General features: G+C 44.2%; 1 protein-coding gene across 2 annotated transcripts in view; it reads right to left on the reverse strand.

Moving 5' to 3' along the window:
* LRRC75A (leucine rich repeat containing 75A) overlaps window positions 1-25,699 on the reverse strand; it is a 398,941-nt gene that overhangs the window by 323,104 nt on the left and 50,138 nt on the right. The window lies entirely within an intron of this gene.

The raw sequence follows: 25,699 nt of genomic DNA on the forward strand, positions 1-25,699 counted from the left end.
TCCACGTTAGCAATGTCGTCATCAGAAATGTCGACATTGGGAAATCCCGACATTCTCAGAATGCCAACTTTAGGGCTCTGATCCTGGACTTCCCTCTTAAGTTATGATTGCCATCAGCAGTGCTGAACTAGTTAATTGATAAGAAATTTCAACACAGGTGATGGCAATCATACATTAAGAGGGAAGTACAGGAACAGAGGATTTAGGGCCTGATTCAGAGCCGCTCGATGCAGACGATGTTCACTAATGTGTGCATGCGTGTAGTTCGCAGTGCGCGTACGCAAACTAGTACGAGCGATGGGAATGTGCTCACTTGCCCTGCCATGACTGCCCAGAGTGTTTCAACCCCGTTTCAGAGGCGTGCATAATTAACAGGCAGCGTCATACTACATGTCACTTGGTTGAATTATACACTGAAGTGCTTGCAGTGATTGCGGTAGGGTACAGTCAACCGCAAGTGCTGCAGTCAGATCCGATGGTTCCCGATGTTTCGATGGTTGTATATACTTCCTGACGTACGCAAGTGGGCGGCTAAAGACAGGCTGGTGGGCGTCTATAAACACAAAGTGATCGCTCGCCAAGACATAGTGGGCGTGCTTATGTCTTGCTGTGCGAGCTGATGCCTTGACGTCACTTAGCTGAATTTCCATACGCTGGGAGCGAGTGCCTGCATCTAGCGAGTGGGTCTGAATCAGGTCCTTAGTCCCTCCTGGAATGGGTCATGTTGGGAGATATGCTTTAGGGTTAGGCTACGGGATGGGAGGGTTTTGGTTTGGCCCTAGGAGGAGGTTAGGGTTAGGTACTAGGGGGAGGTTAGGGTTAGGTACTAGGAGGAGGTTACAGGTTAGGCACTAGAGGTAGTTTAGGGTTTGGGGTAAAGGATTAGGGATAATGCCAGTGTACTCACTGGAACGCTGCTCCGTCATATGACTCAGGTGCAACTGATTATTACTATTATTAAGTCCATGTTAATATTCTTATGTGGACATTATGAATGTCAACATATCATTCCTCACCCCTTTTTACTATCAGAACATACATACTGCATTCACTACTACCAGAACATACATACTGCACTCACTACTACTACTGCACTCACTACTACTAGAATGTACATACTGCACCTAATTTTTGCCAAAACATATATACCCACTACACCACACCACTATCGGTAAATAAAGAACTGCCAGAACAGTCTTATCATAATTTGTACTTTTAAGTTAGTTCAGTTTTTCAGCAATAGTTTATTTAAAATACTTCTGTTTCTGCAGTGCTTGCCTTACACAATTACAATTATATTAGAAAGCAGTGTGCTCTTGTACTTTCTTTTCACTATGCATACATGCTGGATACTAGAATTCAGAGCCTGCAGTTCTAACCTTCAACCTGATGTGCTCTTACGGGATGTAGTTATGTGACGGCCGCCGGTCACAATCCCGACCGCAGAATGCTGGCAAAGGATTTATGATAGGAATACCGACGCCTTTCATAATCCTTACGCCGGAATCCAGGACGACGCGTGCCCTAACAAGGTAAGTCCGGGTGCCCATCCTGTTAGCCGCAGGGGAGGAGGGTTAGGTTAAGGCCAGTTAGCGGGGTTAGGATTAGGTTTTTGGGGGGGAGGTTAGGGTTAGGTACCCCCCAAGTAGGGTTAGGTTTAGGGAGCGGTAAGTGGGGGTTAGGGTTAGGCACCCCCGGGGGGAGGTTAGGGTTAGGCACCACCCTAGGGGGGGGGGAAGGGTTAGATCACTTAACCTGCCACTGTCGGGATTTCCTGCTGTCGTTCTCGCGCTGTTGGGAATTTGAACCGGCGGCTAAACAGCCGCTGGCATTTCAATCCCATTCCGCTCTTAGACATGTGTTGTAATGGAAGACAGATGTCTTCCACTTAGCTCCATGTGAGAAACCCCAGTATATACCTGCATAAAGCTGTTCCAGCATCCTGCATCGCTACCTGCAAGCAGGGGTGTATCTAGGGAACCAAGCGCCCCTGGCAAGGTAATGGACTGGCACCCCCCTCCCCCCATAATTTCAGGAAGTGCCCCCAGTAGAAGTCCCCCCTATGCAGTGCTCCCAGTAGTAGTCCCCCTTATGCATTGCACCCCAGTAGTAGTTCCCCCTATACAAAGCCCCCAGTAGTAGTCCCCCCTATACAGTGCCCCGAGTAGTGGCCCCCACAATACAGTGCCCCCAGCAGCGTCCACCCCCCATAACGTGCCCCCAGTAGCGGCCACCCCCTATACAGTGTTCCCTAGTAGCCAAACTCCTCCCCTGTGCTGTGCCAGAAAAAAAAGCAAACACACACACAGAAAAAAAATAAAAAAGCAACTTACCTGATCCCGGCTCCTGCTGACGACCGCCAGTGTCCACTCCTCCGGGCCCGCGCTCGCTCTGCACTATGGGATGGGAGAGACGTCATGACGTCTCTCCCATCACCCGCTGCAGTGGGGAGCCAGAAGGCAGAGCTCCCTCCGTGGACGCAGCAGCCAATGAGAGTCTGTCTGACTCTCATTGGCTGGCCGCTATAACAAATAGACAGCTGTGTGTTTGTTACTACAGTATAAAAGACAGCTGACGGCTGTGTGTGTTTGTTACTGTGTAGGGCGCTCTCACTGCGGTCTGCCCTACACTTGTGGGGCCTGGGGGACTAGCGGGGCTAGTTCAAGCCCATGGGGTAGTCCACCCATTGGCTGCTGGTGGCACTGCCGAATGGCGCCCCCCCTTTGGCCGGCACCCCTGGCGAGTGCCATCCTAGCCAATGGGTAGATACACCCCTGCCTGCAAGCAGCATACACTAACCTGCTGGTGAGCTATATAGAGACCCCTCACCCGGCGTCGGCTGCTTTGCAAAGTGCAACTCTTATCGCAAGAGCTGTCCTTTGCAATACTAATCGCATATGTTAGTACATATGCAATTAGTAAGGTTCTGGTGACTGGCGACTGGCGACATGTACACCGCAACCTTAGTACATCCCGCCCATATCCTGGCAGAACCAGTTAGGATGTCGGAAAGGCATGGAGTCAAGAGAAAGCCAGCAAGTAGTCAAGACTTGGTACAGGACGAGTCCACAGTGAAATGCAGTAAGGCCAGGTTTATATACAGCAGGATAATTCTCATTATTTCGGGAGTCACAGGGACATTCTGGGAGGGTTGCCAACTATGATTTAAACTGCAGAATGTCTTGATTTTTGCACCACAGTAACTGCAAGATAGCGGTTATCATGCAATCCTTAATAGGATGCATTTTGCCTCTTCTAGTTGTACTTTAGCAGATAAGTTCATCAAAACTCCCCATCACCAGATGCATGTCTTCCCACTCCCAGTGTAGTGCAAAACCAAAAACCATAACAACAATGAAATAACGACACTGAGACTTGCTTAAGGGGAAATGAAGGTCAGCTTTTATTTATTTTTCTAGTTAAACTATTAATAACTAATTAAAACTAGCAGATAACTAAAATACTAAATATCTAAAATACTGAAAAGAAAAAGACAATGAATGGTGGCCCCCGAAAGAACGGCCCCACAAATGCAAGATCTGCCAACCGTCACTCCATACTCCACACTTACCAAAATGGGAGGCGACCAAAGTATCCACCTCCCGCCCAAATGACACAACATGAGCTCACCTGGAGCGATGGTACCGCTGACTCCAGTAGGGATGAATCAGCCTAAGCACCTGAAGTTCCATAGACAGATGGCGACTGCAACCGTTCTTTTCTGCCAAAGCTGACACCAATAATAACAAAAAACAGAGAGGGTCTGCGGGGAACAAACCGAAAGGCTTATCTCCTAAAATGGCTGCTACAGCAAACTCCCTGAAATGTCCCTGAAACCCCACCCCCTTGCATCCCTCCTATAGACTGACCCCACTCACCCCATCCAATAATACTTATCTACAAACTAGAACATTAACCCTCCATAGCCCGTAGTCAGACATTAACTGGCTTGGGTATTTAATTTAACTCCTTGCATATAAAATGCACTCCGCCCTACTTCTACGTGCATTTTGTCCAATTAAAAGCAAAGCTTCAAACACACAAAACTGCAACTTGTAATAGCAGTCCTAGTATACCTCACTCTTATAATTATACCATAAATGAGGCTAAGCCAAGCAGTAATTTTAACAAAAAACAAAGCACCTCTGCATTCTGCACATTTAAGCACAGATGTCTAATGCTGGCCATACATGCTATCAGGGCAATCCTCCGGATATCCGTGTATCGTCACGATAATTGTAGCGTGTGTGCGGGCGACCGAGGGTTAAATATCGCTCAGTCAGGCATGCCGGATTGTCCAGCATGCCCGTCCGATACGATATTTATGAGTTAAAATGTTCCATCTGTGGTGATCACTGCAGCACACTTAGTACTGCAACCACAGCTGCTTCAACCACTTCTACAAACATGTAGAACAAGTATCCTGATCCTATGTACATCAGAGAGTAATACCCTATTTGTTGCCATCATGCTAAAGAAAAAATACAGGCAACACATTTACTAAGAGGCCTACCCTTGAGGCACATACAAGCCTTACCCTGAATCAGAAGATGCAGATTTAGTTGAGATAAATACTAAAGGACCATCATGGCTGCCAACAGTCGCCTGTCTATCTATAGTGACTAGTTTATCTTTTATGTCTCAACCTTACACTGTCTCTCCTGATTCCAACTATACTACACCACTGGTAGTGGCACAGAAATGCCAGTCACCAATGGTCCACACACATTCTCCACCACCGCAATTGCTAATCCCTTAATATGTTTATCAGCTGTTCCCCACACCTGTTAGATTGTAATATTATTTGAACAAGCAGGGCCTTAACTAGGGGTGTGTAGCCGGTGCCACTGCTCAAAGCGCAGGGCTCTGTGGGCAGCACCATCACAGCCACATGGCCCTTGCTTCTGGTTAGCAGGGTTGTTTAAAAATGGTGGTATAAATGTACACATTCTTTGATTAATTATTAATCAATATACATACTTCCCAACATTCCGAGTCCCACAGTCGGGACCTCCGCGCGCCGAAGGCACACGTCCGAAAAGGGGGCGTGACCTGATCGTAAAGGGGGCGTGGTCTGATGACATGCCCCCGTTTACATCACTAATGGGGCGTGCCCAGCATCTCCGAGCTGCTGGGATGCCCCGGGCTTCCCCCCATACTGTGAATAGATGCTGTGCGCATGCGCACAGCATATATTCTCGCTCTGCATACCCGCTGCTCTGCTATGCAGAGCAGCGGTGTATGCTTCCCCCAACTTCCCCCCACCGCGGGACACTGCGGCCCGTGGGTGGGACAGCAGAACAGTCCCAGAAAAACGGGACTAGCGGGACAGTTGGGAGGTATGAATATATATATATATATATATATATATATATATATATATGAATATAAAATTCCTATACTGTTATAGTCACATAATGTGAGTATTATTCATATCAAAGCCCAGAAACTAGTTTGTTTGGTTGATTAGCATTGAAGACATGTAGCCAGCTCTCACACTACAAACAAATTAAGATCTCTCTCTGGCTTTTGTTGTAACACATAAAGTTAGAACCACCCCCACTAGTTTCAACTGACCAAGAGTTTCAGTAGACCTGGGCATGAGCTTCACAATAAGGTTTGAAACACCCCGTTCGTGGCTACACCTCACAGGTGAGGGAGAGAGCCCGTAGACCAGAGACACACTCGCACAAGAATAGAGAAGACACTCTCTCTCAGACCAGCACAAGGATGGGCCTGAGTACACCAGGAGGCCTGGAATTTTATCCTCTCAATCCATGCTAAGTATCACACTATATAGATGCATACTAATGGATAGAAAATGGATGCGTTGGTTAAATATGTGTAATTTGGCTTACATGGACCTCGATAACGGCATGGTTAATGGTTTAACTAATACTGTAGTAGTCTGAATAGTAGTTAGTTTATATGTGGTAGATTGTATATATAAGTCTGTAAGGATTGATATTAACATGCAGGAGGGCGCATGGCCGTTCTTAGTAGTGGAACTTTTGGCTGTTCATATACCATAAGTTTACTATTCTGTGAAACAGCACTGTGATAGTGAATAAACAGCAAGATATGCTGTTTATTGTGAAGTTCTGTAGTGGTCAATTATATTGTAATAGGCTCATAAGTACTATGCACTGTTTGATAGTTTACACCTTCTGAAATATTATATAACGGAGTCTGGTTGAAATACTGTAGAATGTGTATATTTCAGTTTGATATCAACTAGTAATTGTAGTTTGTTGAAAGACAATGGCGATTGCCATGTGCTTTTCCCTTTAACAATAAGGCATTCAGCCAAGTGCTTGTTTCCATAAGGGTTGTGAATTACTTGCTACAATTATGATAATATTGTGAAGTTTGTATAATGTGATATACTATCATAGTTATACTAGGTTTTAATTGGTGTAATCAATTGCTTAGTTCAAATAGGCTTGTTATAATTTATAACCGAGTGGAAAGGAGTCTGCAGTTTGTAAAGATGGCCGACTACATGCCATGCGGTCTCCCATCCCCCTTACATTTCTCTGCATATTTGTATACATACACATCCCCCCCTTAAGTTCTATTTTAGATGAATGTGTCCCAACAGTCATTTACAGTATATAGTGTTTGCGGTATTTCAAAAGTAACTCTTATCCACTATAAACATACATAATCATAACAGAACATACACACACACCTCCCACCATGCTTTCTAACAACCATCTTGAATTCTATCTCTCTCTGTAATTATCTCTGTATCCAATCTTATATTGTATTTGACTAATACTGTTTTATGATATACTGTATGTAAACTATATGAGCATCAATTTGATTATATAAATACACTTTTACTTAAGTATATCTGGTGTGCAATGTCTTTTTGAAATGAAGTTATCCTAATGAATTAAAGATTCCTGGGTAAAACTTTGCGAGTTAAGATATTAAATATAATCTGTTAATAAATGATAAAAATAGAATATTTGCTTCAGACATATGAGATTAAAACAAGCAACTGTAGTACAGATGAACAAAAGAAAGGAGAGATACCCCCTTCCCCCTAATAAGAGTGCTTGGAATGGGCACTCCAGGCAGGCACCCTGCAATCTGTGGAGATGCTCAGAGTGTCTTCAGGATGCTCCGGGCATTGCTGCACTACCCAGTGCCAGCTCCCCTGCCCCTCTGCACTTCATCATGACATCATGCGCTTAGGGGACGAGGCCAGAACAGGGTGCTCCAGAGCCCTGCTACACCGCTGTGGGCAGGGCCATCGTTACCTTTCTGTTTCATGTTATTTCTATGTATCATTCTGTCCTCAATGTGCAGTGTTGCTTTGGGATCCGGCAACTGACTGCTAGTCATGTCCGGGATATACCAAGTATTTTCAGAAACTAAACCTCTCTTTCACTGAGATGATGATATTTCTGCATGTGGAGGTTTACAAGTGAAAACATCTGTTTTACTAACAATGGATGATATATAACACCCATGGGATATTCCCCCCTCACTGTTTACTGAAGGAGGTAAGGAATAAGGATGAGCGAAAGAAGGAGCTAGAAGATTTGAGAATGGATGAGGTTCCAATATGTGTGTTTCCAATTCCCAATACTAAGATCAATAGCAACTGCCACATTATCTCACATGTGGGGATAGTACATGAATTAGTCTCGGGACTGGTCTGATTAGGAATGTCCTTGATATGAGATAGCAAGTCTAAAATTATTGCAAAATCTGGACTTCACTGGGCACGTCTCTGCAGATGTGGGAACGTATTGAGCCGGCTTGTGGGGTCGAATTGGAAGATTGGACGTAAAAAAACTTGTGTAGAAAATGAATTTTAACAAAAAAATGTATATTTTAAAATCATCAATACATTAACACAGCAAACAGCACTTTTTAATGCTTTTGGTCAGTTACCATCCTGAAATAGCTATAACATAACCGTTATCGTGGCCGTACAAGTCAAGACTTAACCTTGCAAATTCGTATGACAATGCTTTTGACCTCAGTAACTCTTTAAAAAGCAGTTATCTGCAAAACGCGCTTTCATAAATATGGAATGAAAGGTTCTCTGTAAAGGAGATGCACACATCTAAATTTAGGGAGAGATACTGTATACCCATAGCATGGGATGTCGCAACCATCCATTTAAGCTAGGTACACACTATATAAACTCCGTCATTACAGTCTAGGTTTTAAGGATATCCTTAAAACGTGGACTGTAATGGCGGAGTTTGGGAACTTCTACTATATAAAATAGTTCATGACGATCCGATAAATGCTCTGATCTGATGGAGCGATTATCGGTTCGATGTGCACCCATACACACTGAGCAATTTCTAGCTCAGTGTGTACTTTCTCTTGATCTCTTCAACGGGATCGTGAGGTTGAGAACAAGGCAGTGTGTGCAGCCCACCAGATCCCGACATCCCAATCTGACCGTTGTAGGAGAGTTTGTTGTTTATTGGCTAACAATCCTGCTTACACACTATACAATTATTGGCTGATCAGCTCGATAATTGCATAGTGTGTACCCGACTTTAGTGTTCTTGCACCCAACACATGCCTTTAGCTATCCTGGCCCTTTCAGAGGAGCTCTCCATTACTGTGGTGCCACAATACTTGAGTACAAATTCCCTGGGACATACTGTAAGTGCAGTTAAACACATGATACAGACTTAGCTATACAAAGACTAGAGAATCAAACTCAGTCATATCAGATATCAAATGTGTTGTTATGGATAGGGCCGTAACTAGGGGTGTGTAACATCTGTCGTCACACAGGGAGCAGTGCCCTGGGGTCTGCATCGTCGCTGCCCCACAGCACCTGCATGTGACTTGCAAGGTGCCTCCAAAAGACGCTCCAGACAGACACTCTTCACTCTGTGAAGCTGCCTCACTTCCTAGTGCCAGCATTCCCGTCCCTAGGTGTCATGGGGCTAGGCGGCGGGGCTGACACAGGGCACACTGCCGCCCTGTTACAGCACTGGTTATGGATAAAATATTGTTTTGTACAAAATTAGCAGAAAAGCAAGATCAAACTGACATAGGTCGGGACATATCAGGGCCGGTTCTATGATTACGCGTGGTATGCGGCTGCGTAAGGCGCCACATAGTGAAGGGCGCCGTGGCCGCGACCATGCAGGTTTATTAATTTACTGAGCCAGCAGTTGAGAGGCTTACCGCGGTGCAGACTGTGTCTCTGTGACACAGCTGCACCGCATGTGTAGCGCTGACTGGCCGGAGTTCGGTCAGCGCTACACAGTGCCAAACACACAGCCGCCGGTGCAGGCAGCTGTGTGTTTGTTTCAGCAGCTGATGAGAGTCTGTCAGACTCACATCGGCTGCTACTGCTCCCACTGCGGGAGCCATTTTCCGGCTCCCGCAGTGAGTAATGGGAGAGACGTCATGATGTCTCTCCCATACTGCAAAGCGGCCCGGGAGGACGGACAGAGGAGCTGATAGCGGCGGCGGGAACAGGAGCAGGGATTCAGGTAAGTGTTTTTATTTTTATTTTTTTATTACGTGTGTCTCTACTGGGGGGGACTACTACTGGGGGCACTACAAGGGGGGGTTACTACAGGGGGCTTACTACTGGGGGCACTACAAGGGGGGACTATTAGTGGGGGAACTACAAGGGGGGAATACTACTGGGGGCACTACATGGGGGGGAACCTCCACTGGGGGCACAACAATGGGGGGACTACTACAAGGAGGGACTACTAGGGGCACTACAAGAGGGGGAACCACTACTGGGGGCACTATATAAAGGGCAATACTGGGGGTACTGCATAGGGGGGGGAACTACAACTGGGGCTACTTTTTAAAGGGCACTGCATAAGGGGTACCACTATTGGGGGCACTGCATAGGGGGACTACTACTGAGGGCACTATATAAGGGGCTTATTACTGGGTGCACAAGGGGCACTGCACAGGGGGGACCACTACCGGGGGCACTGTATAAGGGGGCGCCAAAAAATATACTCGCTTACCAAAAAATTTGGGTTAGGGCCGGCCCTAGGTCATATAGATGTCTGACAATGTCAAAAGAACACAGCAAGGTCAAAAGCAGAAAATGTACACATATAGCCAAATGTTGAGCTTAGTGATGGCAGTTTGCTTAGCGCACATTGGCCCTCATTCAGAGCCACTCGCTAGCGGCAGTACGCTCGTTCCGAGCGATGTTCGCACATCTGCGCATGCGTACGGTTTTTAGTACGCATGCGCGAACCGGTCAGTGCGGCCGAAAATCATTTGTACGCAATATAGCGAATGCCTGCTATTTTGAGTGACAGAAGGAGGCGTATGTGGGTGGTAACAGGGGAAGGTGCTTGAAAACGGGGAGTGGAAATCCGATCGCAGGCGTGCTTAAAGGTCAAAACGGGCGTTTTATGGGTGTGCATAATTAATACAGCAGCGTCAATGACCACGTCACTTGGTTTTTTTTAACTCAGAACTGCTCGCAAAATAGCGGTTGAAAAAAGCAACTACAAGAATAGCGAGCAGTTCTTATCCTGTTCGATGTACTCGATTAATAAATAGCGGACATGACGTATGGTGCGAGCGGCCAGGGGGCGTTTTTATCAAATAAACGAGCGTATGTTTTGCTCGCTCGTTCAGACTTAGAGGTGTGAACAGACTGCAATGTGCGAACGGATCATTTGCATAGCCACCCCTTGTTTTTGAACGAACGAACGCAAATAGCGTACGGCTCTGAATGAGGGCCTTTGAGCAAATTCGCACTGACGGCCTGATTCAGAGCCGCTCGTAAGCGGCCGCTCGTTCGCTCCGAGCGATGTTTGCACAATTGCGCATGCATATGGGTCGTAATGCGCATGCGCCAACCAGTCATTGCGGTCGGAAATCGAGCGCTCGCAAAACAGCGAGTGCCTGCTAATTTGAGTGACAGGATGAGGCGTTTGTGGGTGGTAACAGGGGAAGATGCTTGAAAACGGGGAGTGGAGATCCGAACGCAGGCGTGCCAAACGGTCAAAACGGGCGTTTTAAGGGTGTGCATAATTAACAAAGCAGCGTCATCGACCACGTCACTTGGTTGTTTCTTAGCCTGAACTGTTCGCATGATTGCGGTAGGAAAATCCAACCACAAGCACTGCGAGCAGTTCAGACACCTTTCGATGTACTCGATTAATCTAATAAATAGCAGAGTTGACGTATGATGCGAATGGCCAAGGGGCGTCTTTACAAAATAGCGAGCGCATATTTCGTTCGCTCGCTCAGACATAGAGGCGTCAACAGACCGCAAAGAATGGGCGCTCAATTTAAATAGCCGCCCCTTTTTCTGAACGAGCGAGCGCAAATAGCGTCCGGCTCTGAATCAGCCCCTGAGTGTGTTGATGCAAATGCGGCACATGCACATCTGCAGAAACATGCACACATGCCTATTAGGAGGCATATACATTGCACCTGCTACAGGACAGGTTAAAAGAAAACACTGATGATGATGATTTATTAATATTTATATCGCACACATATTCTGCAGCGCTTTTACAGACATACACATCAGTCCATGCCCCAGTGGAACTTACAGTCTATGGCCCTGATTCAGAGCCGGACGCAAGTGGCTGCTCGTTCGCTCCGAGCGATGTTTGCCCAACTGCGCATGCGTACGGATCGTAATACGCATGCGCGAACCACTCAGTGCGGCCGAAATTCATGTGCTCGCAAAATAGCGAATGCCTGATAATTTGAGTGACAGAAAGAGGCGTATGTGGGTGGTAACAGGGGAAGGTGCGTGAAAACGGGGAGTGGAGATCCGATCGCAGGCGTGCTTAAAGGTCAAAACGGGCGTTTTATGGGTGTGCATATTTAAAACAGCAGCGTCATTGACCACGTCACTGGGTTCTTTTATAGCCAGAACTGCTCGCAAAATTGTGGCAGCAAAAACCAACCACAAGAATAGCGAGCAGTTTATACCCTGGTCGATGTACTCGATTAATCTAATAAATAGCGGACATGACGTAGGATGCGAGCGGCCAGGTGGCGTATTTTTCCAAAAAACGAACGCAAGTTTTGTTCGCTCGTTCAGACCTAGAGGCGTGAACAGACCGCAAACAGCGAACGGTTCATTTAAATAGCCACCCCTTGTTTTAGAACGAACGACCGCAAATAGCGAGTGGCTCTGAATAAGGGCCAATATTCCCTGCTACTCAAACATACATACAAACTAGGTTTCATTTTTTGTCACAATATCCTATTAACCTACCAGTATGGTTTTGGAGTGTGGTAGGAAACCGGAGCACCCGCAGTAAACCCATGCAAACACGGGGAAAACATTCACATTCCATGCAGTTAGGGCTGTGGAAAGAATTGAACCCAAAACCTCAGTGCTGTGGCCACTGGAGGGCAGCAGGTAGCAGTAATAATTGGTCACATTTCAAAAAAGGAATAGACGGAATGGGTATGTTTGACCGCCAGACGTCATCCCGGCGGTTCAAATCCCAACCTCGGGGCAGCCCGATGCACAAGATCCCGACAGCGGAGGTAAATTAAGTATACCTAACCCTCACCCCCCCAACCCTCCTTTAGGGGTGCCTAACCCTAACCTCCCCCCTAGTGCCTAAACCTAACCCTCCCTCGTATGTGCCTAAACCTAACCCCTCCTCCCCGCACCCTAAACCTTACCCTCCCGGGGGGGTGCCTAACCCTAACCTCCTCCCTAGTGCCTAAACCTGACTCCCCCTTTCCCTAGCCTAACCCTCCCCGGGGGGGTGCCTAACCCTAAATCCCCCCGGGGTTCCCTAAACCTAACCCCCACATATCGGCCCAGCATCCTGTCGGGGTCCCGGCGTCGGGATTAACATATGCGTCGGCACTTTCACGCATATGTTAGATCGCTTGCCGGGATTATGCTAACGGTATTGAGACCGGTGGGCATGCATCCGCCTGTCTCATAACTGCATACCGAATAGACAATATGTGACTGCCCATGTATGGGACCTGGGTTCAATTCCATGGACTGGTAGCAATATTTATCACATCTAATCAATAAGGATAATTTCATTTAGATGCAAAGTCAATGTCAAATAAAGCAAGATTTCCCATTGGTTATTATAGTTTTGTGCAAACTTTACATCAAAATGAGCTTTAATGATAGTGACAGGTGTTTTGCCTTTTGTGAGAAAGAGGAAGGAAATGTGTATCCCAACTTTGCTATAAAGAGATCTGCAGTGAGAGTGAGTTAAGTACTTCACCTTCATGCTTTATACTGTATGTAAAAAAAATCAAACTTTCCGGCTGAGTGCAATACCTATTACATACCTCCCAACATTTGGAAGTTTGGAATCGGGTCAGAGGGGAGAAGGGGGGGTTCTGACTACATCATAGTGGCATACCTGCCTACCCTCCCGATTTTAGCGGGAGGCTCCCGATTTTTAATGAAGCTTCTCGCCCCCCCGCAAAGTATACATCAACTCCCGTATTTTTTATTATTTTTTTTTTATCTAAGGACCGCGCATGTGCGAGTCCTGGAATGCCGGGGGCGGGGCCTGCACAGGACCTCATGACTGGCCGGCCACCGCAGGGTTGTAGGTAGCGGTGGCCAGCTAGGCAGCAGTGAGATCGTCGGGATCTGTAAACAGCAGCGCTGCGGAGCTCTGGTCAGAGGCGCAGGTCACGTGTACACAGTTCAGCAGCAGCGGTGGCCTTTTCTCCTCCCGCGGTGGCCTGGATCAACGTAAGTACAAGTGTTGTTAAATAGAAGTGAATAGTGGCTAGCTGTGCTGAGTGTCACAGGCATTAACTGCACTCCGAAAGGGCACTCACTGACAGCCATCCATTTAATCATGGATTGGATGAGAGAGTGAGGCAGCCTGCTCACAGCCAGGAACCCAATCCTCCCAGCAACTACTGACCTGAACCTCCAACCACTCCTCACATTGTAAGGTAGGACCCTCTCCCTCTCTCACCACACTCCCAGCATGGGATTTATTATCTACCTCCACCATGCAGGACATCTACAGATGCTGACTGCATAGTGGGATATGTGTGTGTATATATATATATATATATACATATATATATATTTATTTATTTTTTTACATGTAACAGCAGTGCCAGATATTCAGGTTGTTATAGTGTGTATTGACACCAACAGTATAGTCCCTGCTTGTAGGTTAGATGTGTTGTTACATTACTGTAGTTTATAAGGACATAAATCATTATATGCTGCTACACTACAACTCCCAGCTGGTGGAGCTGATGAAGGAAAGCTTGTCTCTGTGTTATCGGTCGGATCTCTCTGGCCGCTTCCTAATTAGTTTATTTCTACCAGAGATTTGTTCTGTGGCTTAGGAAAGTGTGACATCAGATATCTAGTAATGTGAATGTGTGTATGTGTAGGGCATCTAGTAATGTGAATGTGTGTGTAGGGCATCTAGGTGGAGCTAGACACGCCCCTTAGGTGGAGCGGGCCACGCCCCCTAAATGGGCACGCCGCGCTGCTCGCGGCGCATTCTACTCCCATCTGCAATCTCCCTGAAAGTGTTTTTCAAAAGTAGGCAACTATGATAGTGGGTGTGCCCACCTCCAGTCAGCGAAAAAATAACATTTTATTGCCATAAGCACATATATATCCACTACATACATGTGCTCACTATACTAAAATGACATATGGCATGTATATTTTATATAAATATATACATACTACATATATATATAGAAATACACATATATATATATATCAACAATGTTAAACATAATATTTATTGATAAAATGAAATATGTATTTTAATAAACAACAATATGCATAAAAATGCACAAAGAGATATACTTGTATACAAATCCCTAAAACACTGCACACAAATGCAATGCTCCAAATACTATGATTTCAGGTGTGGTTGCAGTAAAGAGCTATTTTTACAGGAGTGTAGTATGAACAGTCGACACTCAGAATGTTGATACCAGAATGTTGACATGGACAAGCAAAGTATCAACATTCATAAATGTCAATAGGTCCACAATGTAGACATTTCACATTTCAGCACCCGAATGTCGACATACAGCTTTTTGCATATTTTAGCTTAACCCTAACCCTAAAAATTTCACAAAAATGGCATGACGACATTTTTATCATGTCGACATTTTGCTTGTTGACCTTATGTCTATGTCAACAACGTGACTGTGAAAGTTCAGAACCTGTTGACATTCTGACCCGGATACAGACACTATATAAATTAGCGCTGAAATGATGAACAAAGGTAAAGGCTTCAGTTGGGAACACACTATTCTGAAATGAGATTAGTCTGATCTTATACCCACAGGCATGGCCAAAAGTTTTGAGAATGGTTTTCACAAAGTTTGCTGCTTCAGTGTTTTTAGACCTTTTTGTCAGATGTTACTATGGTATACTGAAGTAAAATTACAAGCATTTCATAAATGTCATAGGCTTTCATTGACAATTACATTAAGTTTATGCAAAGAGTCAATATTTGCAGTGTTGAACCTTCTTTTTCAAGACCTCTGCAATTCACCCTGGCATGCTGTCAATCATCTTCTGGGCCACATACTGACTGATGGCCGCCCATTCTTGCCTAATCAACGCTTGGAGTTTGTCAGAATTTGTGGGTTTTTGTTTGTCCACCCATCTCTTGAGTATTTACCACAAGTTCTCAATAGGACTAAGGTCTGGGGAGTTTCCTGGCCATGGACTCAAAATTTAGATGTTTTGTTCCCCGAGCCACTTAGTTATCACTTTTGCCTTATGACAAGGTGCTCCATCATGCTGGAAAAGACTACGTTCGTCACCAAACTATTCTTGGATGGTTGGGAGAAGTTGCTCTTGGATGATGTTTTGGTACCATTCTTTATTCATGGCTGTGTTCTTAGGCAAAATTGTGAGTGATCCCACTTCCTTGGCTGAGAAGCAACCCCACACATGAATGATCTCAGGTTGCTTTAATGTTGGCATGACACAGGGCGAAGACTTTTGGAGGATGGCCTGGAGTCAAGTAGGGCAGCAAAGAAGCCACTTCTCTCCAGGAAAAACATCAGGGACAGACTGATATTCTGCAAAAGGTACAGGGTTGGACTGCTGAGGGCTGGGGTAAAGTTATTTTCGCTGATGAATCCCCTCAGTGCAATTTGCCACTTATATAACTCAGTCAGTAAAGAGATACATTTTAAGATAGTAGTTAATGATACTGATGATCTGACAAAACTTTATATAGGAACTTGCACTAAGCAGAATAAACAATCCTGGAGTTCTGCTATTTCTTTCTTCATTATTCAACACCATTCTCAACATCTGCCTCAGGATGATGTTTTTTGTACAGATTGTTATTTGACAGTGTATACATTTAATTTTAACAATATCTATTGTGTGTTCACAGTAATGTTATCTATTGATTATAAAGTCTAAGGCGCCTATTCATTATCTTTAATGGGGCCATTACACATGTGGAAACGTGGTATTCAGCAGTGTGCTTGCGGAAACCAACTCCATCTTCAGATGTCATTGATTCCCGGAGCCCCGCTCCTTCCAATGGGTAGGAGGTCTGGGGTTGTGAAGAGGGATCTGAGAAGATCCCTCCACTGCCTCCCCACTTGTGTGGCTGTGCACATGCCTGAACTCAGGTCACACATGCACAGTCGGCCGACACAGCAACGGTAAGTAACACTGCTATTTCGGTAGCAGTTTTAGGGATCACGGGGACAGCTGCTTTTCAGAGCATTACTGAGTTGCTTCCACCACCGCAACTTGCGGGGAGCTGGACCCATCTTTCAAAAGCCAGCCCATGTTTCCCTGTCAAAGTCCAGTGTCATATGCAATAAAGCAATCACAACACTCTATTCCCATCATACTGTTCAACGCTGAATGCACCACATAAATCACATTACAGGTAATATACATAGTTCATTGTTAAAATCCACTGCAGCTCTTTTAAAAAGTGATGTTAAATAGAGTATTATTTTTCCCCCCTAAATTACTAGAAGAGTGCGTTAATATAGATCAAAAAGTTGAGACTGCAATCAGTTTAACTGCTGTGGAATATGTGGCCCTGCATCTGTGCATGAATTTATTAAACCGCACACTGCACTTCTACAGTGACATCGACTTTGTTAAAATGACGGCAGACAGCATGTCGACATTCTATTCAGGTGAAATGTTGACATTGGGCCTGATTCAGCAAGGATCGCTATTGCGATTATGAATGCAGACGGAAGATTTTTATTTTTTTTTACATTTTTAACAATTTCTATCCTTTTAAACATAACAAAGCCTGCACAGCATAGTGATCTGTGCAGTGCTTGTTTATTGCTTAGGTTCTATGTAGCAGTTGTTTCAATAGAACCCACTGCCAAATAGAACACGCCATGGTGGGTTGTCATATAGAAACTGCCGGGGATCGACAGCGTTATCAGTTTAGACATCAATACCGATATTGACATTGACAGTAGTTTCTGGTGATTTCTAAATGACGCCAAACACGCCACTTAGTAAATTTTGCCCTAAATGTGGGACAAGTGATTTCAGTTCCACTTGGCTGAAGGTTATTAGACAGTACAACATTATCATTGTGAAAGCAATAACTTTTTCCATTGGAAAGTCAATTCAGCATTGTACAGCATATTATATCTAACAATGACAAGCACACATTATTGTCTTAAATATAATTATATTGAACATTTAAAATGAATAGCATTTTATACTCAGCATATTCCAACAGTGCCCCACATTATATCAGCTTGTGTTCTATACATATCAATAGTGACAGCACATTATACTGCACTGTATGCAGCACTTACCATAATATACCAAGCTGTTCATCTTGCCAGTAGTGCTCAATTCTGTTACAGTTTAGCAACAGATAAGTGCTAAAGTGCATATACACGTAACGATTTTTTGAACGATTTAATTATAACGACGTCGTTATCATTCAATCGTTGAAAAAATCGTTCAGTTTCTGAGTTATAACGATGAACGATTATCGTTCATGTGCGTTCCCGTTTGTAGTTTGTAGTTCATTCTGACTGACCAACTGAACGATTTCATTAAGGGAAGTTACAAAAATAGTTTGTAGTTCATTCTGACTGACCAACTGAACGATTTCATTAAGGGAAGTTACAAAAATAGTTTGTAGTTCAAAAAATCATCATTATGGTGCATACACACGGTCAGATTTTTCCTTCAAATCTGAACGATAACGATTTAAAAAATCGTTCAGTCGTTCACTTCTGAAGGAAAATCTGACATATCTGACATATCTGTCAGATCTATCAGATCTGTCAGATGAACAATTTGAACGATGCGCGTTCCCGATGGTCAGATAACGATATCTGACATCTGATGTGTTTGTAGTCAGATTTGGACGATTTCCATTCATTTTAATGCAGTCAAAAATCGTTCAAATCGTTGGTAAAATCGTTCATCTGACAGATCTGACCGTGTGTATGCACTATCACACTTTCAAAAATCTGACAGATAATCGTTCAGAAAATTGTTGGTAACAAAATCGCTACGTGTGTATGCACCTTAAGTATTACATGAAAAACTACACTTGAGGGACAGTAGGTGGTGCTGTATCCTAATGTTTCACACTGTAGTCTCTCTGTGTTTGATAGTGTACACTTTGTTTGACAGTGTATCCTTCAATCTTGCATGCATGTTGATGCATGAACAAAGAATCATATTCGGCATCAAATACATCATACCACCCAAACACTATACAGTACAAGCAGTGAAAAGCAAATACCAGCAAAAACAACCATACCTACAGTATAAATACTTACAAAATACCCACAACCATGACAGATAATCAAGTAACACCCGAAAGCGCCATTCGGGTGCACACAGAAAAATAAATCAAAACAGCAATGGGGTTGATACAATGTACTGTACATGAAATAAAATGATAAAAATACAAACATTATACACCCACCATAAATATATACAAAATATTGTCTCCTATAACCCCCCATCCCACACAGCCCATCCCTACCTACCTATAAACAAAACAAAAATACAAAAAGAAAAACACCCAAAGCAAACCTCCTGTCACTGCTAATGCTGTGCAAAGCGAACGCTGGGCCAGCATTCGCTGAAACTCCGCCTACCTACTGTCCATCATTCTGGGTTCGGCCCGGATTGGCTCCTGCGTTCATGATCTTCTCCTGTGAACGCTTCTCCGATGCCAGTGATAGCGCTTCACGTCTTTCCGGTTCTAAGCGTTTGTACCTGTATCCAGTCGAGTTCCCGTATCCAGTCAGCTTTATTGTTCCTGCCATTTGTGTCATCTAGGCGGCATGGTCCGCATTTGAACTACCTGCCGCTTATGTCATCTTGGTGGCACGGGTCTGCATTCTTGCCCTCTGCTGTTTGTGTCATCCAGGCGGCATAGATCACACTCGGCACAGGTCGCGCACCAGAGTACGCGATTGTGTGTACTGCCACTAGTGTAATCCCGGCGGCATTAAGCACACCTCAGCGTCTTGTGTACGCAATCTTGTGTACTACCGCTAGTGTCATCCCGGCAGCACTAAGCGCATCTCAGCGTCATCTTGCCAAGTGTTTCAGCCCTCAAGGCTGCTACACAGCCCAGAGGCTGCTACACAGCCCATAGACTGCTATTTCGGCCCAGTGGCCGCACCTCATCCTACTGGCCCACAGGCCACAGCCAGCCAAGTCACTTCCAGCCCTCAAGGCTGCTGCACGGCCACATCTAGCCAAGGTATACCAGCCCTCAAGGCTGTTGCAGGACTAATACCCTACTGTCACACCTGAGCCTTAACACCTCCCCATAACCCCCCACCCTGTATAACCTAACCCCAACCTAGACATACTTGATCTCCCCCTAAACACACTTACTCTAAATTACCCACCCCCTAACTAAAACTACTCTGTCTCAATTACCTAAACGTAACCCCCCCAAACCCACATAAAGAATAATAGCAACATAAATGACACGGACAACAAAATAAATTAGCTTAAGCTAAGCTAGACCAACTCCAGCTCTCCCGCAACATTTTAGAAATGAGTACACTGCCTAAGAAAAATAGTAGTATGTTACAGGTCTAGAGATATCCATAAAGGATAAAACATTTTTGAACATAGCATACAAAAACAGGATATACAACATCACAAAATAACATGCTTCAAGATTTAAGTTCGTCTCGATCCCCTGAAAGAACAAAGTTGATGTAATAGTCCCATCCCAGCACAGATGAAGAAAAACAGGGGAACATCCAGCATACATAAACGGTGAACCCTGGTATCTTGGCACAGATAATAAATGTAAAGAAGATACTGTATCTTCAGTGGGAAATTGGTATGAAATACCGACAGTCGGGATCCTGGCAGTCAGACACTTTGTCGGTTGGTATCCTAATTCTCCCCCTCTCCGTCCCCCTAACCCTCTCTCTTTGGTGCCTAACCCTAACCTCCCTCCCTAGTGCCTAAACCTAACTTCCCCCGCATCCTAAACCTAACCCTTCCCCTTTAGTGTCTATCCCTAACCCCCAACTCTAACCCTCCCCCTAACCCTGCTACTTACCTTCGGGATTCTGGCAGTCGGGATACCGGTGCCGGGAATCTAACAGGTGTCGGGATATCGGCGCCGGCATTCTGACCACCGGAATCCCCTTCGTCAGGAGTTTCACCGCATCTCCTTGGATGTTAAACAGCCGCACTGCTCTACATTGCTGTGGTCTGATTGGCTGTCCTTAATGGTAATGAGAAATCATAAGGAACCCCAGATGCTTTTAAATTCCTTTTCCCATCATACAGAACTTGATATGTGTAAACACACTGATATGACATTTGAATGTGACATATGTGGTAAAGACAGATCTGATTATGAGGCTGGAACAAATAGTGTTTTAGGGAAAAAATAGAAACATTTTACATGATAAAGACATAATGAAGAGGATGTCCACATGTATGGATGGACTGTGTGGACAAATACATACCTATGCGCAAAACTAAGCATGCTGTATGTGGATAAATGTAGTAAACGGCCCTTGAATTGTTACCGGCAATTTTCGGTATTACATCAAAGCAGGTCATTACCATAACGTGAGGCATAGGACCTCTCCAAATATAGGGCCTCATTTACTAACGAGTTTTATCAACTAAACGAGTGATAAATTTCACTGTGTATGATAAATGGTGCTCCAACCAATCAGCTCCCAGCTGTCAACAGTTGGGAGCTGATTGGCTGGAGCACCATCTATCATATACAGTGAAATTTATCACTCGTTTTGGTGATAAAACTCGTTAGTAAATGGGGGCCATTGTACCCATAACTAGACCTTGAAGTCTAGGCTGGTACTGGAAGAATCAGAGAGACAAAAATCCCCATTGAAAATTAACAGCACTAGGCTTTACCGGATACACAGCATGTACCGTTACCCCCCACCCATAGTACCAATCAGCCCCCCCACCACCACCTCTACCAACTAAAAACACAAAAATAAACAGACCAATGCTGATAGCACTAGGGTTCTTCCCACATTACTGGATGTTGGGTGTGGGGTAATAATCATGTTTAGTTGTGGTAAAAATATTTTATTTACTGATGCACTACAGGTCCAAGCAAGCCCTGTAATGACCAATTTTGATGGCTGCCAGCACAGTGGGACTACAGTGGAACTACAGTGCAGTTTTAGTGAATTGCAGCACTAAGGGATTTTTGATACATAGTAATGAAGAAATTGTCATATTGATACTTAGGCCCCTTATACTGAACAATACCATTACTCCAGCAGGTACTTCTGGTATGCATGTAAGTCAGGGACCTTTCATGAGCAATTTATTACAACAGATAACCAGCTTACATGCCTGATGGGAATAGTTCCTATAAAATTCCATGTACCATCACTGTGGACTAACATTGTGACATATTTCTATTCCATAGGTAGCGAAGCACTAAATCAAACTATAATACTTTGTGCCGAGTGAGAAAAAAATCAATCTTGGTAGAAAGAGGACATTGTAAGACTATAACAATAAGATTTAGATATAAGATTTATATAAGTCTTAGAGAGCCTTCTACCAGTGCTTTACATGTTGATAAATTGCCTAAAAACTTCAATTTGTTTTGATGTAATATATATTTGAGCAGGCTCAATGTGCCCATCAGTCTCTGCAGTTCAATATACATATAATATCCATGTTATTAAAATCACTCAACCTTTCTGTGTGTAAATCTATTGAAAGTCACTTGAATAACACCGGATAAGAGGGCCATGTATTAAACGTACAATTATTGCAACATTAAGTGCATTTTTTTTAACGCTGCAATAAAAGAAAAAAATTTCAGCACAATTTATTAATTTTTTCGTCATGGCCGTGAGCTCATTTAACTCCCTGCTGTGTGGCTATCAACTCTGCAAGGTATTTAGGGCCCCAAGTATAATTTTTCATTAAGCAATTATTTTAGGGGGGATTTATTAAAAAAACAAAACCTGGGACAGCAGCTCCAATAGGCTGCAGCATGCACATACGAAAAATAGATCATTGCGTGGGGAGGAGCATGGAGGTTGCCAGGGAGCAGGGCTGCCATCAGAAATTGTGTGGCCCGGTACTGACAAAATAGGCTGGGGTATGGGGCAGAGGTGGGTGGAGCTATGGACAATGTGGGTGGAGCTACTTTAGGGGAGGGGCAAGAATTGGTGCGTAAACCATTAAAAAAATTCTCACAGCTTGCGGGATGGCAGCCAGCTGCAGTGGCTGCTCTTGATTGGCTACCGTTCCGCGAGCTGTGATTGTCTTGCGGCCGGCTCCATATTTCAATTGTCACCGATGCTCTTTCTCACTGTTTGCCGTCCAATGCATTTCGCACCACTCAGGTCTGGGACTGAATTCCCACCAGTCCCCTCCAGATGCTGGCCCTGCCAGGGAGGGATCGGAAGATTCCTCCCAAGAGATTATCTTCCGATAGTTGCAGAGCAGCTGACGCTATCCGAAGATGCCGTTGGCTAACAATGCCAAGCTCCAAAAAGCTAAACTTGTCAGATCTAAGTAAATTGATCCAGACCACAGTCCTTATTGAGAATACTTGGGACTATGTTATCCTGGATTACTTAGCTGAATGCAGGAGATCGACATTTAACAGAGCTACTGTCCCAGAAATGGTTTTATGATAATAAGGCACCTAACATCAATTCTTATCACCTCTATATATGGCAATAAGAAATGATAGTTTACTAGGCCCCACTGTCATCAATAATACATAGACCCCTTAACATTTGTTATTTTAATTTCCAAGTGCAGCATTTTCCGATTAGAGTACAGTATGTTTTCAACTGTTATCAGAGGCAGCATAATTGGTATGTGAAGATAAATAATGTAGGGACTGCAGTGTGTCTGGTATGTGTATATAATCTGGAATGCATACAGGCACTGTCCTCTGTTCTCTTTATAGTGACTCACAATGTGCAGAACTAGCTTTAAAGCAGTTGGGAACATCTGTGGATCGTCTGTCTTGTCATAACAGAGCTTCCCATTCCTGCTGCTTCCAAGCAGCCACCATCCAGCAGCGAACAAGTCAATCACCTACACCATGGGTCTTCAACCTTTAGCCCCCCAGCTGCTGTGGAACTACAGATCCCAGGATGCCCTGCCACAGTTTTAGCATGCTGTTATATTAAAACGGTGGCAGGGCATGCCTGGATGTGTAGTTCCACCGCAGCTGGATGGCCAAAAGTTGAAGACCCCTGACCTACATAATCAATTGATGGAAGTCCCACTCCCAATGCCCAAGCCTACAGTTGGGGAAATCTAGGGTAGCACACTAAGCCCATCAAATCTGTAGATACTCCATCTGGACAAATGTATTGGCAAGTGTTTTTTTTAAATGTGAATATCAAAATATATATTTATTTAATAATACCCTATATTTCCTATCTTGCTAAAATAATGTGTATTGATCTCTATTTTTCTCTTTCTTACAGGGGTATTCAATTGAATCGAATATCCTTATTAAAGGCTGAATATTAGCTTAGCACAATGCAAACAGAACATAGGAAATCACTGATGAGCTTTATGAAATGACTTTAAGTGGCAGCAATAATACTGAAGCTTCCCATTGTGCAATCACCTGAAATCTACATGAATGTGTTCAACATTGAATAAGTCTGATCACCAGATAGTGGAAAACAGGATGACTGTTAGACAATGCGCTCGCTACCTCAGGGATCATGTGACTGAACTCATATTTGACTTCATGGAATATTAATTATTTTTTTTCGGAAGAAAAATAGATATTCTGAATTCCTCATTAACTTGCTCTGTCTCACACACTAATAGCTAACTGTAAAGTCTACAGATGATAAACAGCTGTTCCAGCAGCAAAACAAGTCATCTATGTTTCTCCATACCCACCTAATCCAGGAGAGTTGCTGCAACCTCTTTTGTCTGCTTTTTCCTGTAACAGAACTATACAATGCAGATTTGCAGACTTCTATTTCTTCTCATACTAAAGAACAACATTTTTGCCCAATTTGAACATTTGAAAGGTCAGTATAGGTCTGGGAAGTCGGCAAGATACAAGAGGCACATAGCTTGTGGTTAGTTGACTGCGCATTAGCTGACTGAGAACCCAAACTAAAGAAAGCATTGACCAACCAGATTTTCCATCCTGTCCAATAAAAATTCAATCAAGTTACAGATTGAAGCCACGGCTTGGGGGGGTGCAGGTGGAGCAACGGTTCCTACTTCTGAAGAAATCTTGGAAACAGTGGCTAGTGGGCCGACACCCCCTCTGATGCCATGGAACCACGTAACAAATTTTTTTTTATCCTGTTAAATTCTGTTTTCCTAGATTTTCTAGGCTGGTCCAAGCCTATAAGTGCCTGGCCCCATGTTCCAACAGTGCTGTGATTCTTTGCGGCTGGCCCCTCTCCATACAATGCTGCACAGATCATGAAATAAACCAATCAAAGGAAGCGGTATATCTAATAGTAAAACAAGTCTTATAAAAAATTTAATCATTATTATAAAGCCACCAGCTAAGCTCCATTGGGAGTGCAGGGCATCTGTTGCCATTCCTACTGGGCAGCTCAGAGACAATTCCCCTGCTGACCAACTACTCTTCCAGGACAGCACTTAAGCTGGGTACACACTTGCCGATGTGTATACACAGCGATGCGACACCCCGACAGGCCAACATATCGGGCGGCCAGTACACATTACACGATCTGTTGCCCGACCGACTCCATTCACCTGCCTGGTGTAGGCAGCTGGGTTGTTCTGTCGGCCCTACATGCAGGTCCTCAGAACGACCCCGATGCACGACCAGTGGGAGTATGCATGGTCATCCATAATTGATCAGGCGACATATCGTCTAATGTGTACCCACCTTTGGACCGCAGACAGATAACTACTGGCCACACAGAGCTGATCTCTTTAGAGGACATAACATTGTAACAGTGGTGAGATTGTTTCTTTATTTTCATATTCATGGCCATATGCTCACACTAGCGCATTCAGACTAAACTAGTATTGGAGACAAAAAACAACAATATAGCCTCTGGCGCTAATGGGGATTTTTATATGCAATAATAATAAATCTATAATGAGTAAATGAAATTGCACTGTTGTACTATATACAGTGGGTAAAATAAGTATTGAACACATCAATATTTTTCTCAGTAAATATATTTGTAATGGGGCTATTGTAATGAAATTTTTACCAAATGTCAGCAACATCCCATGCAATCCACACATGCATAGAAATCAAACCATAGATGTCCA

This window comes from Taudactylus pleione, unplaced genomic scaffold (assembly GCF_031769625.1).
Source record: "Taudactylus pleione unplaced genomic scaffold, aTauple2 ptg000203l, whole genome shotgun sequence".
Taxonomy (NCBI): domain Eukaryota; kingdom Metazoa; phylum Chordata; class Amphibia; order Anura; family Myobatrachidae; genus Taudactylus; species Taudactylus pleione.